This window comes from Pinus tabuliformis, chromosome 3_2 (assembly GCF_031772625.1).
Source record: "Pinus tabuliformis cultivar Carrire ecotype Pingquan chromosome 3_2, CPIR1, whole genome shotgun sequence".
Taxonomy (NCBI): domain Eukaryota; kingdom Viridiplantae; phylum Streptophyta; class Pinopsida; order Pinales; family Pinaceae; genus Pinus; species Pinus tabuliformis.
In genome coordinates, this window is record NC_142302.1 from 232998305 (window position 1) to 233011627 (window position 13323).

Sequence of the window (13323 nt, forward strand, 5' to 3'; positions counted from 1 at the left end):
GTCAATCTTGGGACAACCGAAAATCCAAAGATGGTGAAACTATCCAAAGCATTATCTCCCAAGGTAAAGAAGGAATATATCAGATTGTTGTCTTCGTTTTCTAATGTTTTTTCATGGGACTATTCAGATTTGAAAAATTATGACACAAGCATCATTCAGCACACCATTCCCATAAAGCCAAATCAAAAGCCTTTCCGACAAAAATTGAGAAGAATTAATCCTAAATTGCTACCATTGATCGAGAAGGAAGTCAATAGGTTATATAAGTCTGGAATCATAGTGCCAATTCGATTTTCTGATTGGATTTCCAACTTGGTGCCTGTGAAAAAGAAGACCGGTGAAATTCGCTTGTGTATTGACTTTAGAAATCTGAACAAGGTGTCATTAAAGGACAATTATCCGCTGCCCAAAATGGATCATATATTGCAGCGGGTAGTGGGGGCATCAAGGATGTCATTGCTTGATGGTTATTCTGGATATAATCAGATTTTGGTGCATGAAGATGACCGTGACAAGACAACATTTACTACTCCAAGGGGTACATTTCATTACGCCAAGATGCCATTTGGATTGAAGAACGCGAGTGCCACATTTCAGCGGGCAATGGACATGGCCTTTGCAAATGAGAAGGATGTCTTTTTAGTTGTTTATCTTGATGATCTGACCATGTTTTCTAAATCATATGAAGAACATTTGTTTCATTTGACTAAGGTGTTTCAAAAGTGCAGAAAGTATGGCATCTCATTGAATCCGAAGAAGAGTCTTTTTGCTATGAGTGAAGGCAAGCTGCTGGGCCATATCATTTATAAAGATGGCATTCGTATAGATCCCGCACGAGTGGAAGCAATTCAGCAATTAGAGCAGCCCCGGAGCAAGAAAGAAATTCAGTCCTTCAATGGCAAATTGAATTTTCTGCGTTGTTTCATTCCAAATCTTGCCGAACATCTTAGAGAGATAACCAACATGCTCAAGAAGGACAGCGAGCTCAAATGGACCGAAGAGGCGGTGAAGTCTTTTAGTTTGGTAAAGGTAATCTTATCTTCAGCCCCAACTTTGATCAGCCCAGATTATACACAGGATTTTATTTTATTTTCGTTTGCTTCGGAGCATACATTGGCAGCCGTGTTGATGAAAAAGAGAGATGGGGTTGAGAGGCCCATCGCTTTTTTCAGTCGTATCATAAGGGATGGAGCACTGAATTATAATATTATTGAGAAGCAAGCCTTGGCACTGATCAAGGCCTTGAAATATTTCTGGGTATACATACTGAATTCTCATGTTTTAGCATATGTTCCTAATGCAGCTGTAAAGGATGTTTTAGTACAAACGGAACCGGAAGGAAGGAGGGGTAAGTGGATTGCTGCACTATTAGAGTATGATGTAGAAATTAAGCCTACCAAGTTGATTAAAGGTCAAGGTCTTGCTAAGTTGATGGCTGAAATGAATCTCCATGTCCTTGATATCAATTTGATTGCTGCCTTGTCCGATGAAGACGAAGAAAATTCAACTCTACAGGTATCTGATATCTTTGTGTCCTCTCCTTGGTATGCTGATATAGTTTATGTGCTTCAAAATTTGTCTTCACCCCCTGGGATGCCTAAAAACAAATCTAGAACATTGAAGCTAAAGGCTGCCAAATTTTGCATTATCAAATCAGCACTTTATTGGAAGGATCCAGGTGGCATATTGCTGAACTGTTTGATCGAAGAAGAAGCTAAGACAACAGTAGAAGATTTTCATAAAGGTGACTGTGGGGGTCACTTGTTTTGGAAGACCACGGCTAATAAGATTTTGAGAGCTGGTTTTTATTGGCCTTCTTTATTTTCTGATGTGTATAAAGCGGTAAAGAGCTGTCATGAATGTCAAATTTTTCAAGGAAAGCAAAAATTACAGCCGTTGCCTCTCAAGCCCGTTGAAATCAGCGCACCATTTCAGCAGTGGGGTTTGGACTTTATTGGCAAAATCCACCCAGCATCTTCCGGGCAGCATCGATGGATCTTGACCGCCACAGATTACTTCACAAAATGGATAGAAGCCATTCCCACTCGGCAAGCCACGAATTCGGTAATTATTTCTTTTCTTGAGAATAATATCTTGTCACGTTTCGGCTGTCCACACAAGTTGATTACAGATAATGCAGCAGCGTTCAAATCAAAGAAAATGGTTGATTTTTGCTATAAATATAACATCAGCTTGGGGCATTCGACCGCCTACCATCCGCAAGGTAATGGGCTGGTTGAATCTTCGAACAAATCTCTAGTGAACATCATAAAGAAATTGCTGGAAATAAATAAGAAGAGCTGGCACAAAAAGTTAGTAAATGCATTATGGGCTGATCGGGTAAGTCAAAAGAAGTCAATCAGTATGTCACCTTTTGAACTCGTTTATGGACTTGATGCAGTGTTTCCTACTTCACTTAGTGTTCCAGTAGCCAAGTTGTTTCAAGAAGCTGGTGGCGAGGAGGATCCTATGCAACGACAGATCAGTCAAATGATTCATTTACAGTAGACACGAGATGAAGTCCATCAAAATTCCATTAAGTTGCAGGAGCGCATAAAGAAAATCTATGACAAAAAGGCCAAATCAGATGATTTTCAGATCGATGATGTTGTTTTGAGATGGGATGCTCGAAATGAAGATAAAGGGAAACATGGAAAATTCGACAGCTTGTGGAAAGGTCCCTACAAAATTGCAGCATACCGTGGTCCAAATGCTTTTCTTCTCAAAGAAATGAATGGTGATGAATGTCTTGGTGGGTCGGTGAATGGCCCCGGCTACTCAAAAGGTATCATGCTTGAGCATTTTCTGCTCTAATCACCCTCATTATAATTACCATTTTACTTTCATTCTGCAGCAAGTGTGAACTGATCTCCCATCTTTAGTTTGGGGCCCGCGGTGAAGGCTATAATTCTGAAGATGATGATTAGTTGGTGTGAGTTTTTAAAGTTGTTTTAGTTAGTCTATTTTCTGCATAAAGCGAGTCAGTTAGTGTCAAAGTAAGTCTAAGATTTCAGTCAATTGTCCAAGTCAAATAAAGCTGTTCAAATTTGGTCACATGTGTAGAAGTTGACTCCATTGCCCAATGTTAATAAGGCACTGGTCTGCTCTCCCAGAGGTCTAAGGTTCTTGGTACCTCCAAGGAGCTACCATCCCCATTGGAGCCAATGTTAGAGTCGGTCTTGAGCCCTCCATCAGTGATCAAAACTCTTTGCATTTGCATAGGTAGGTGTCTCATCAATGTTAATTTTTGCATTCCATTAGGCATGCGATAACCCTGATGGAGGAGCTGGTGTGTTTATACCCCTCTTGGCATTGCTGGTTTAGGTCATTTCAGTCATTAAGCTCTCTCAAAGTTTGTCTTGTTTTGTCATAAGGTCAAATTCCTAGGTCTAGGGTTTTGGTCAAGATGGTTTACAAGGTCATGTCTCTGAAGGTCAAATGGTGCCCAACAAGCCAGAGGGATGGATTTAAAAGTGTTTCTTCATGAATTTCAATATTGTACAATTAATTTTCACCTTGGATTTAAAAACTCTATTTTTAAAGCCAAGGTCAATTTTTCAAATTTTTGTAAAAAGTGATGAAATTTCAAAAGTGTTCAGTGGACAATATGCAACCCTGGTCCCCTTGCCTAGATCCCTCAGATGATCTACCTGCAAAAAGAATCAAGTCAAAGCACTAAAAGAGTCAATTTCAGGACAGAGGAAACCAAAAAGTCAATTTTATAAAGTGTCAAAGAGAAACATTAGAAAGTGGGTTTGAAAATGAAATTTTTTCAAATGAAACTTATAAAAACCCAATCTCCCTCCTTTCACTCTCATTGTGCATCCAAGACACTTGCAAGAGAAGTTTGAGAGAGTGATTAGGTGAAAGGAGCGAAAGCAGAGCAAATTCGGGCTCAAGACAGTCACACGACCCGTCAGGCCAGGTGCGCGACCCGTCAGAGGGTTTCCGGCAGTGTTGTTTTGTAACGGGCGTGACCCGTCAAGCTCGCGCGACCCGTTGGGCATGGTGCGCGACCCGTCAACGTTCTCCCTGCAAACTCAACTCCAAAATCGCTCAAACTCCCTCCAAATCTTCAAGTTGTTTGAGGTAGGCCCTCTACACTTCAATTTGGTTGTTGGTTATAATTGAAGGCCCTCATGCTTGTGTTTAAGAATCAAATTGTGCAAGTGGAAGAGGCTTCATATGACTGCAATATTAATGGTTAAAATGTGCTAGGGTTTGTGTTGTTTCAAGGTTCTTTCCCTTTGTAATTGTTTCCCTCCTTCCCCTTTCCACTTACACTTGTATTTATATATATTTTCCCATACTATTTTATAAATAAAATGCAAACCCTTCCTTCTCCCTAATCACTAAAAATACAAACCCTACCCCTCTCCCAAAGCATCAAAAAACTCAAACCCTAATCTTGCTGCACCATATGCATGTGTAAACACAAGAATTTGTTGGTGAATATGTAAAGAGTTTTGTAAATATGTTTCCCTATTCTCCCCTGTTAATGCATGTATTCATATTCCCATATGTTCACTTTCTATACATGTATTCCCATATGCAGTGATTTTTGCAAATGATTTCCCAATATTCCTGATTATAAACATGTATTCCTATATGCAATAATTGTTTGCAATGTTTTCCTTAAATTCCTTGTTATATTCATATATTCCCAATTCCTTGTAAAAAGGTCCCTCCCCTAACATTTCCCTCATGTCCTTGTCCCCTTGAAACAGCATAGAATTCAGCACTTTTAAAGGCAGAAACAGCAGTACATTTTGTCCACTCTGCTCCTCAAACATGTCAAAAACCGAAACATATGAGCAGAGTGATGACCAGTCATCAGCTTCAGAGATTGAGGTACAGAGGAGGCCTCATAAGGGTGGAAAGGGTGGACATCATAAGAGAGAGGAGCCCACCTCTTTAGCAGAATTACAGGCTTGTCCTATGGCAGTCACATGTTTTCAGTATATGTCATGTTATGAGTTTTGTGAGAGTATCTCACGGATTCAGTACCATATAGAGTTGGCTCGCCTATTTGTATTACACTTGCATGATGGACATGTCAACCTTGCAGGGGTAGACTTTACATTGACACCCGAGGTGATCTCACATGCCACAAGGATACCTAATGTTGGGGAGGTGTGGAACAAGCGCAAGGTGCTGGATAATGTTCACTTTGAGCCTTTTGTCCGGCCACCATTTATGAGACATTTGGCAGGTGTGTTTCCATTCAGGTTTCTCAGGAGCGAGTATGCTCCCATGATGAGGCTCATCATGCACTATTTCACCTGTGAGGGCAGATTTTCACAGGTATATTCATATCATATTCGCCTCTTGATGCACTTCACCTGAGTGAGGATGATGAACATCCTTGTTTTCTTCTATCAGAACATTCAGAGGATGGTGCCCATGTTGCAGAGGAAGAGCCCGGCACAGCAGTATAGGAGCCTGTACCATTATGGTTTGATTCAGCTTGTAGTATTGCATCCGTTGACTCAGCAGGGCATCTCATGGGAGGAGTTCATCTCTCGTGAGTTAGTAAGTAGTAGGGCATCAGTTGACTCAGCAGGGCATCTCATGGGACATACTGGCGACCATACTGGGGAGAACATTCGACTTGTTGATTGTCTTGTCCCAGTACATGCAATCAAGGTGCATATCTGATGCTGATGGTGGACAACAGTCAGACACTTATGCAGGCTGAACCATTCACCTGGCGACTCCAACTCGATCCAGAAATTCTAGTTCTCGTTGAACCATTTATGCAATGGTAGGGTATGTGGTAAACCCTGCATTTTGTGAAGCTCTAAACGAAGTTAGAAAGTGGTTCGTGGATATTGAAATTAACGAAGAATTTTTCAGTACCTTCCTTCAATGTTTGAAATCGCCAGAGTTTTCTTCTGAAGCTAAAACTGGTGCTTGTGAGTTAGTTGTTGAAAGAATCGAAAAGGAGATTCAATGTTTAGATGAGCAGATTCAGTCATATGATTTCCAAGACCCTAAAAAGTTTTTGGAAATCGTTCCTCCATTGAAACCAGAAATAACAGACTTGCCTATAGATGTATACATTGACAATGTGCAGCTGGAAGTATGCATTGTAGAGTTGGGATAGCCAACAAAGTCCAGCTTCCGCGATCCAATGGAAACATATATGGACATGTTTTTCACTTTGATTGATAGATCAGACTGTCTTGTACGTGACCAGGCTCAGTACGTGCATGAAGGGCTGCCAGCAACTGCATCTGTGACCTCGTGGAAGCATTCTCAAGCGGTATCATTTTTAGGTTTACTTGAATGGTTAATCTGGCATTTTAGTATTACCTGATCTATTGTTTGTACAACAGATTAGGGTAGATTTTGTACATAAATAAGCAGCCAAAGGGCAACATTTTGTTCCAGTTTCATTACAGTTTAGTTTGAAGTTTTCCGAATTAGTCTTTCATGTCAATCTAGTCAGTTTTCTGTTAATAAGTTGAGTCTTCAGTTGTGTTGATTTATGTAAATAATGGACTCCATTGCCCAATGATGGAGGCACTGTCTGCTCTCCCAAAGTTCTGCGGTTCTTGGCACCTCCACGGAGCGGCAGCTGCCATCCCAAGTGGAGCCGATGTTAGACTCCGTCTTGTATGTCAAATGTGAGATTGATTCTTCTTCAAAACCCTGTTTTGAAGAAGAAATCATTAAATGTGTTTTTAGAATGTGTATCAAATTCTCCAGCTCTTCAAAAGGCAGCAGTTTCCTCGGCTCCTATCTCTGCAAAAGCACAAACAGAAAAGAAAACAAAACATCATCAGCAATCAGCTTGTCAGTCTTCCATCAAAGTCAAATTCATCAAAATTTATCAACCGCTAAAGGAAAAATCTGTCAAAACAGTTGGCAGTCACCTACTCTGCTCTTCCATTGAAGGAAATTTTCCAACAGGCGCATGGCCTCTGATATTTATTATTAGTAGGACAAAGAAAATATCGAAGGAAGCATTGCAGCATACAGACAAGAGGATTGGTCTCATGAATGAAATTCTGGCTGTAATGGACATGGTCAAATGCTATGCATGGGAAAATAGTTTTCGGTTAAGGGTCCAGACTATTGGGAATGATGAGATCAGCTGGTTGAGGAAGGCTCAACTATTGGGATCGTGCAACAACTTCATTCTGAGTAGTATTCAAATCATTGTTATTGTGCTTTCTTTTTGGCTGTATACTTTGCTTGGTGGTGAATTGACACCCGCAAAAGCCTTTTCATCTATTTCCTTCTTTGCAGTATTGAGAGGTCCACTCTATATGTTCCCAGTCTTGATAAATAAGGTTGTTAATGCTAAGGTATCTTTGAAAAGACTAGAGGATCTGTTTTTGGCAGAAGAAAGAATATTGCAACCAAACCCACCCGTCCAGTCAGACCTACCTGTTATATCGATTAAAAATGGAGCTTTTTCCTGGGACACAAAGGCAGAAAGAATTACACTATCCAACATTCATCTCGATATCCCGGTTGGCAGTCTTGTTGCTGTTGTTGGTAATACGGGCCAGGATAAAACTTCTTTGATCTCAACAATACTTGGAGAGATATCTGCAGTTGCAGACACGGAGGTAGTTGTCAGGGGAAGTGTTGCCTATCTTCCACAAGTCTCATGGATCTTCAATGCAACAGTTCGTGACAACATCTTGTTTGGGTCTCCTTATGATCCACTACGTTATGAAAAAGCAATCCATATCAGCGCATTGGAACATGATCTTCAGTTATTGCCAGGTGGTGATCTCACGAAAATTGGTGAGAGAGGAGTGAACATTAGTGGTGGCCAAAAGTAAAGAGTTTCTATTGCCAGAACCGTATATGCTAATGAAGAAGTTTATATATTTGACGATCCTCTAAGTGCACACGCTGCCCATATTGGCCATAAGGTATTTGAGAAACGCCTCAAGGATGAATGCAGGGGGAAAACACAAGTTTTGGTTAGAACACATGAAGAGCTCATCATCCGTGGGCCATTATTTCAGAAATTAATGGAAAATGCCGGAGAAATGGAAGACGATATAGAAGAAAGCATTCCTAATGGGCATCGTGAATCAAAGTCAGCTACTGTTGAGGTTAATGGTGGGCAAATCAAGAGTGATCAAAATCCTTCATTCAAGAAAACAAGCAACAAGACTAAGGAGGGAAAATCAGTTCTCATAAAGCAGGAAGAGCGTGAGACAGGAGTTGTATTGTTACCTCCGCCTTGCTATGTGTTGGCCAAGAAACTACGTCATAGATGCGTTATTGTTTTCATTTCCATTTGTTTGACTGGCATGCCCTCCACTCCAACTTATCCAAGTCTTTGCGGGATTTAAGTTAATGAGTTTTGTCAGCCGTGTCGATAGTTGAATTTTGCACGAACATATGTTTATCCGAGGTCTATGGTTTTGTAAAGACTGTAATCGAGCTTCTCCATTTTTTTTTAAAGCTCAAAGTTTGGCATTGAAGTATACAGAGTAAGCTTAATGTGATTCACATGATAATTGAGTTTTTGATTTTTATCTGGAGTTTCCGCTGGGCCATGGAGTTCGAATCTTCGAAAATATCGAAATTAATGGGATCTGCAGTTTTATTATATAGAAGAAACTAAAGGCTCAGCATTGCATGATACCAATGTCTAAAAGCAAGGATATGTATATAGAATCGCTGTTGCTCCTACAGTTTTTCTAACATAACGTTGACAGAGTCATTTTGGCTGGTTTTATGCTGCTAAGCAGTTGCATGACACTATGCTCAGTTCAATCTTGAGGGCTCCAATGTCATTCTTCCAGACCAATCCAATTGGACGAATTATCAACAGATTTGCAAAAGATTTGAGGGATATAGATAGACTTGTGCTACCAGAGTACGTCACGGGAGGTTAAACGCTTGAATTCCATCACGCGGTCACCAATTTATGCACAGTTTGGGGAAGTATTAAATGGTTTAGCTGCAATTCGTGCATACCAAGCACATGACCACATGGCAATGATCAATGGGAAAGACAAAAATTTGGCCCTTTTGGAGTCTCACTCTTTGATTCTGCTATATCGGTGTCATCTAGTTCCAAGTCCGAAATCTAGACTCTGAAATTTGTTGACTTTCACAGAGAAATGCAGCGTGATGTTTGGCATACTTTTATTAAAGAAATAATTTCTGTTTATGCATTCATTAGAGAGTATGGCCCAGCGGAGAATGATCCTTCAGTGACTATATGTGAATGAAACGAACGGTAGGAGCAGTAAAGCAGTAACTAGTGCTGTGCATGGCATTGCAAGACTCCAGTCTCTCCACTCCATCAGGATTTTGTTCCATGATTTCCGCCAGCGATTGTTGGGATCCTTTAGATATTTTGTGGGATTGTGGGCGATGTGGCTCTTAGAAGGCGGATTGTGAGCTATTGTTGATGCGTTGGATGTGTTGAAGTTCGATGAGTGGCTCTGCCTATTGGGTCGTTCCTGCAAATAAATTTAAATTAAATGTTGAATGCAACCGTGCTCAGTACAGTTGTCACCATGAGCTGAAAGGACAGGATTTTAGTTTAAAGTTGTTTTATTAAAATGACAAATGTAACACAACCAAAGAATGAGATTTGATTTAAGACTTCAATCCTGATCCTGTGGAGATCTGCGCTCCAGTTCTTAGTCTTTTTGGGTTAGTCATTAGAGAATTTCAAGGAGAAGGTCGTTCTCTTTTCTAATTTTTGTAATGTCAGTTGAAACAGCGCCCTTGTTTTGGGTCGATCTGTTTCCTACAGATAGTATTATTTTTATTGTAAACTCTTAGTGTAAAAATCAGAGAGAGAGGAGGAGAGTTCTGAGTGCTGAGAGCTGCTGGAGAATAGAGAGCTTACCATGTACAGTTTTTGGCAGAGAGTTTAATGAAAATACAGCTCTGACTTCTGAGATTCCTGTGGTATGATAATTTAGCATAAGTTTTCCCTTTGTTTCATATGTGATCTGTTATGTTTCATTTCACTACATGATCGTTTCTAATTGAACAAATGAAGTGTTAAAGTAAGAATTCATGCTTGCCATGCTCTGCTTTTAAGTTTGTTCAATTTAATGTTTTCCTCTGTTTGACAAGGATTCAACTCCTATTGCCTTGTCAGCTCCTCACCTGTCTTTCCATTCCATTTAATTTCAATTTAATGCTAAATTTCTTGCCTACCTTGCCTCAGTCGATAATCTGTGTTTTTTATTATATTTCTCTGTTCAAGCTGTGTCTTGCCCCATGCAGCCCAGAAAAATCCCATCATTTATTAAAAATCCCTTTCTATCAGTTTACTAGCCTAAAATCAGTGTTAACATATTGGTCATCTCATACATTGAAGATTTTACCGAGATAGACCGAAGAGAGCCTTCTCCTGCCCCGTAGGGCTAGCTACGAGGCTAAATGGTTTGATGTTGCCTTGAGGTTTACCTTTCTCAGCCTGAGGTGAAATTTCAAGCGCTAACAGAAGTGTCTTGACATATTGATAAGTTTCTAAGGTATCTGAAGGTATATCATCAAAAATCAGTGGTTTGGAATAATTGAAATTTAAAGATGCGGAATCATTACTAGATGAATCAACGAATATATTATGGAAACCATGATCATATTTTCATTTTTTATCCAAGAGGAGAATCCTCATGATCTAATGAATCATAAATAAGGGTTGATTGAAATATTTGAAGTTACATTTTATGCTTCCATAGTTCCCAAAGACAAGGAATGAGATAGATTTCAAATGACTGTATTTTTTCTCACTTTTCGTTGATTTAAAATTAACATTCCACCACTCCTAACTATAATTAGATTCAATACCATTGAAAATCGTATCACCAAAAGATGTGAGAGGTGCAATGGATGAGTGAAAAGGTTAGGATTAAGGGTGAAAGAGGAAGAAATGGAATGATCAAGTGAAAGATCATCCTTAATCATAGATTCTTGATCATAGTCAAAATCCCACACATATTCATTATGAAAGATATTGCAAGTTTCCTGGTCTCCACTGACTCCATCTTGAAGTTAATCCTCTTGAGAATCAAAAGAAACAGTTATAATAAGTTCATGTGACAACTCAAAATTGGGGGGATCAAAGGAAATAACTGATGGATAATGAGGGAAAACAATGTCACTGATTAAATCAGATTCAAAATTGAAGCTTGGGTTCAAATCTTGAATATGTGGGGAGAGAGAAGATGGTGTTAGATCAGAAATTGGATGACCATATTCTCCAACCTCAACGTGGGTGCATGGATCTGCTTGATTGCAAGAAGATGAAAAGTCACATGGAACAATAATTTCTCCTTTTACATATTTGAGAACTCCATGCCCAAGAAATGTTGGGAGACTTTCAAAGGATTCATATTCATATGGACTCAATGAAATTTGAACAAGATACTCAAATTTTTCTTTCATTAAATTCTAGTTATGTCATCCTTAGAAATGTCATAACATAAGTGAAGAAAATGATCATGAAAATATTCAACAGATTCATTAAGTTCTTTCTTGAGATGAATAATTTTCTTATAAACATTTTTGTAGTCATTCCTGTCAAAGGCTTGAAGGAGCTACTTGAAAAAATGTTGGAAGGAATGAATAGAGGTGATCGGTAATGTGTAACACCAATGTATAACATGTGCTTCAAAAGTAAGGGCAAACAACCTGCAAGTAGTATCCTCACAATTAATTTCATGAGAAGTGAAAATTTCAAGAAAGAGGAGGGTGTGGTCAAGAATGGTTGTTTGACCCTCGCCATCAAATTTCAGATTCGAAAATTCATGAATTATCCCTGAAAGCACTTTCATATTTGTGACTCTAGAAAAACATGTTGGGGTTAATATTTGGGAAGAAACCATTTAAGATAAGGAATGTTCAAACAGACTTCACAGGCTCATTTTGTCATATGGCCCTCCTTATAGTGCCAAAACCTGTTGACTTTGTTGCAAGCCGCCAAAAATGAAGGGGGTATCCCCAATGTGAAGCCCCAATTACAACCCTACATTTTTTGGAGTAGTAGCGCTAATTGGAAAATGGTTGGCTTCCCACAAGTTGTGGTTTCAAAGATGTGCCTTGGCTGCAATAAGCACAGAGAATGATATAAACATAAATTTGGTGAAAGAAAGTGTATTAACTTTGTGAAGTACCAAATGTAATGCATGCAAGGTTCCATGACATCAAAGGAAAATAAGTAGCCCCTTAGAAGCATGTAATAGTACTAGCTTAAACAAGACACATAAGCAATACAAGAGAATCATTAGTTAACCTGCAAAATAGTTCACAAGATAACAACAATCATTATTACATAATTGTTGTGTGTGGAGCATGATTGTTCAGAGGTCTTTGTTTCAGCTGGATTTATACCCCAGGAAGTTTGTACACCCCTCCACGCGGGGGGGGGGGGGGGGGGGGGGCTGATCCCCCTCGAAGCTAAAAACAAATGTAAAATTGCCTTGTAAAAGTATAGAAATTTCTAGTCAATCTGGGTCATTCATTAGGCAGATGATCTGACGGTAGAACTTATGTTTAGTTTAGGGTTTTTTGCCCTAGAAGACAACCCCTCTCTTTGTATGAGGGCATTGTATTAGAGGCTGAGACATAGATGTGTATTCTGTGAGCGAGAAATGGAGAGGTGGGACTGTGAGAGAAAACAGAGGATATTACAGTGGATTTGCTGTAGGTTGTGTCTCTTCATTTTGTTGGATAATAGAAAGGAAGGATTGGCTATTCGGGGTGGACGTAGCCCAAACTGGGTGAACCACGTATATCTGTGTCTCTCTTGTTTTGTGTGTTTTCTGTGTTTATATTTCTGCAATATTTTATGTGTTCCATTGCTCCGTAATATTTAATTTTCTAACAACTGGTATCAGAGCCGAAGGTCTATTTGGCTGATAAACTCGCAGGAAAGAAGGGTTCTTGGTTCGAGTGGGAGCAATGGCAGAAGATGGTAAGTTTAGGGTCGAGAAATTTAATGGCCAAAACTTCTCGCTCTGGAAGATGCAGATGGAAGATTATCTATATCAGAAAGATCTATACCTACCATTGGGCGGAAAAACAAAGATGCCGACGGGTATGAAAGACGAAGAATGGAACCTTCTCGATAGAAAGGCACTCGGAACAATATGGTTGTGCCTTGATGCATCAGTCGCCTTCAACATTTCGAAGGAAACCACAACAGAGGGTTTGATGCAGACGTTGTCGAAACTATATGAAAAACCCTCGGCCTCAAACAAGGCATTTCTTATGAAACGGTTATTTAATATGAATATGTCGGAAGGTGGATCTGTTGCAAACCATTTAAATGATTTTAATGCAGTTACAAGTCAGTTAAGTTCTATAGGGGTAAACTTTGAT

The 13323-nt window shown here is 39.5% G+C and overlaps 1 pseudogene; it reads left to right on the plus strand.

Annotated features, from left to right (window-relative positions):
* Positions 1-5761: 5761 nt before the first annotated feature.
* Positions 5762-8321, plus strand: LOC149180564 (ABC transporter C family member 2 pseudogene; annotated as a pseudogene).
* The last annotated feature ends 5002 nt before the right edge of the window (positions 8322-13323 follow it).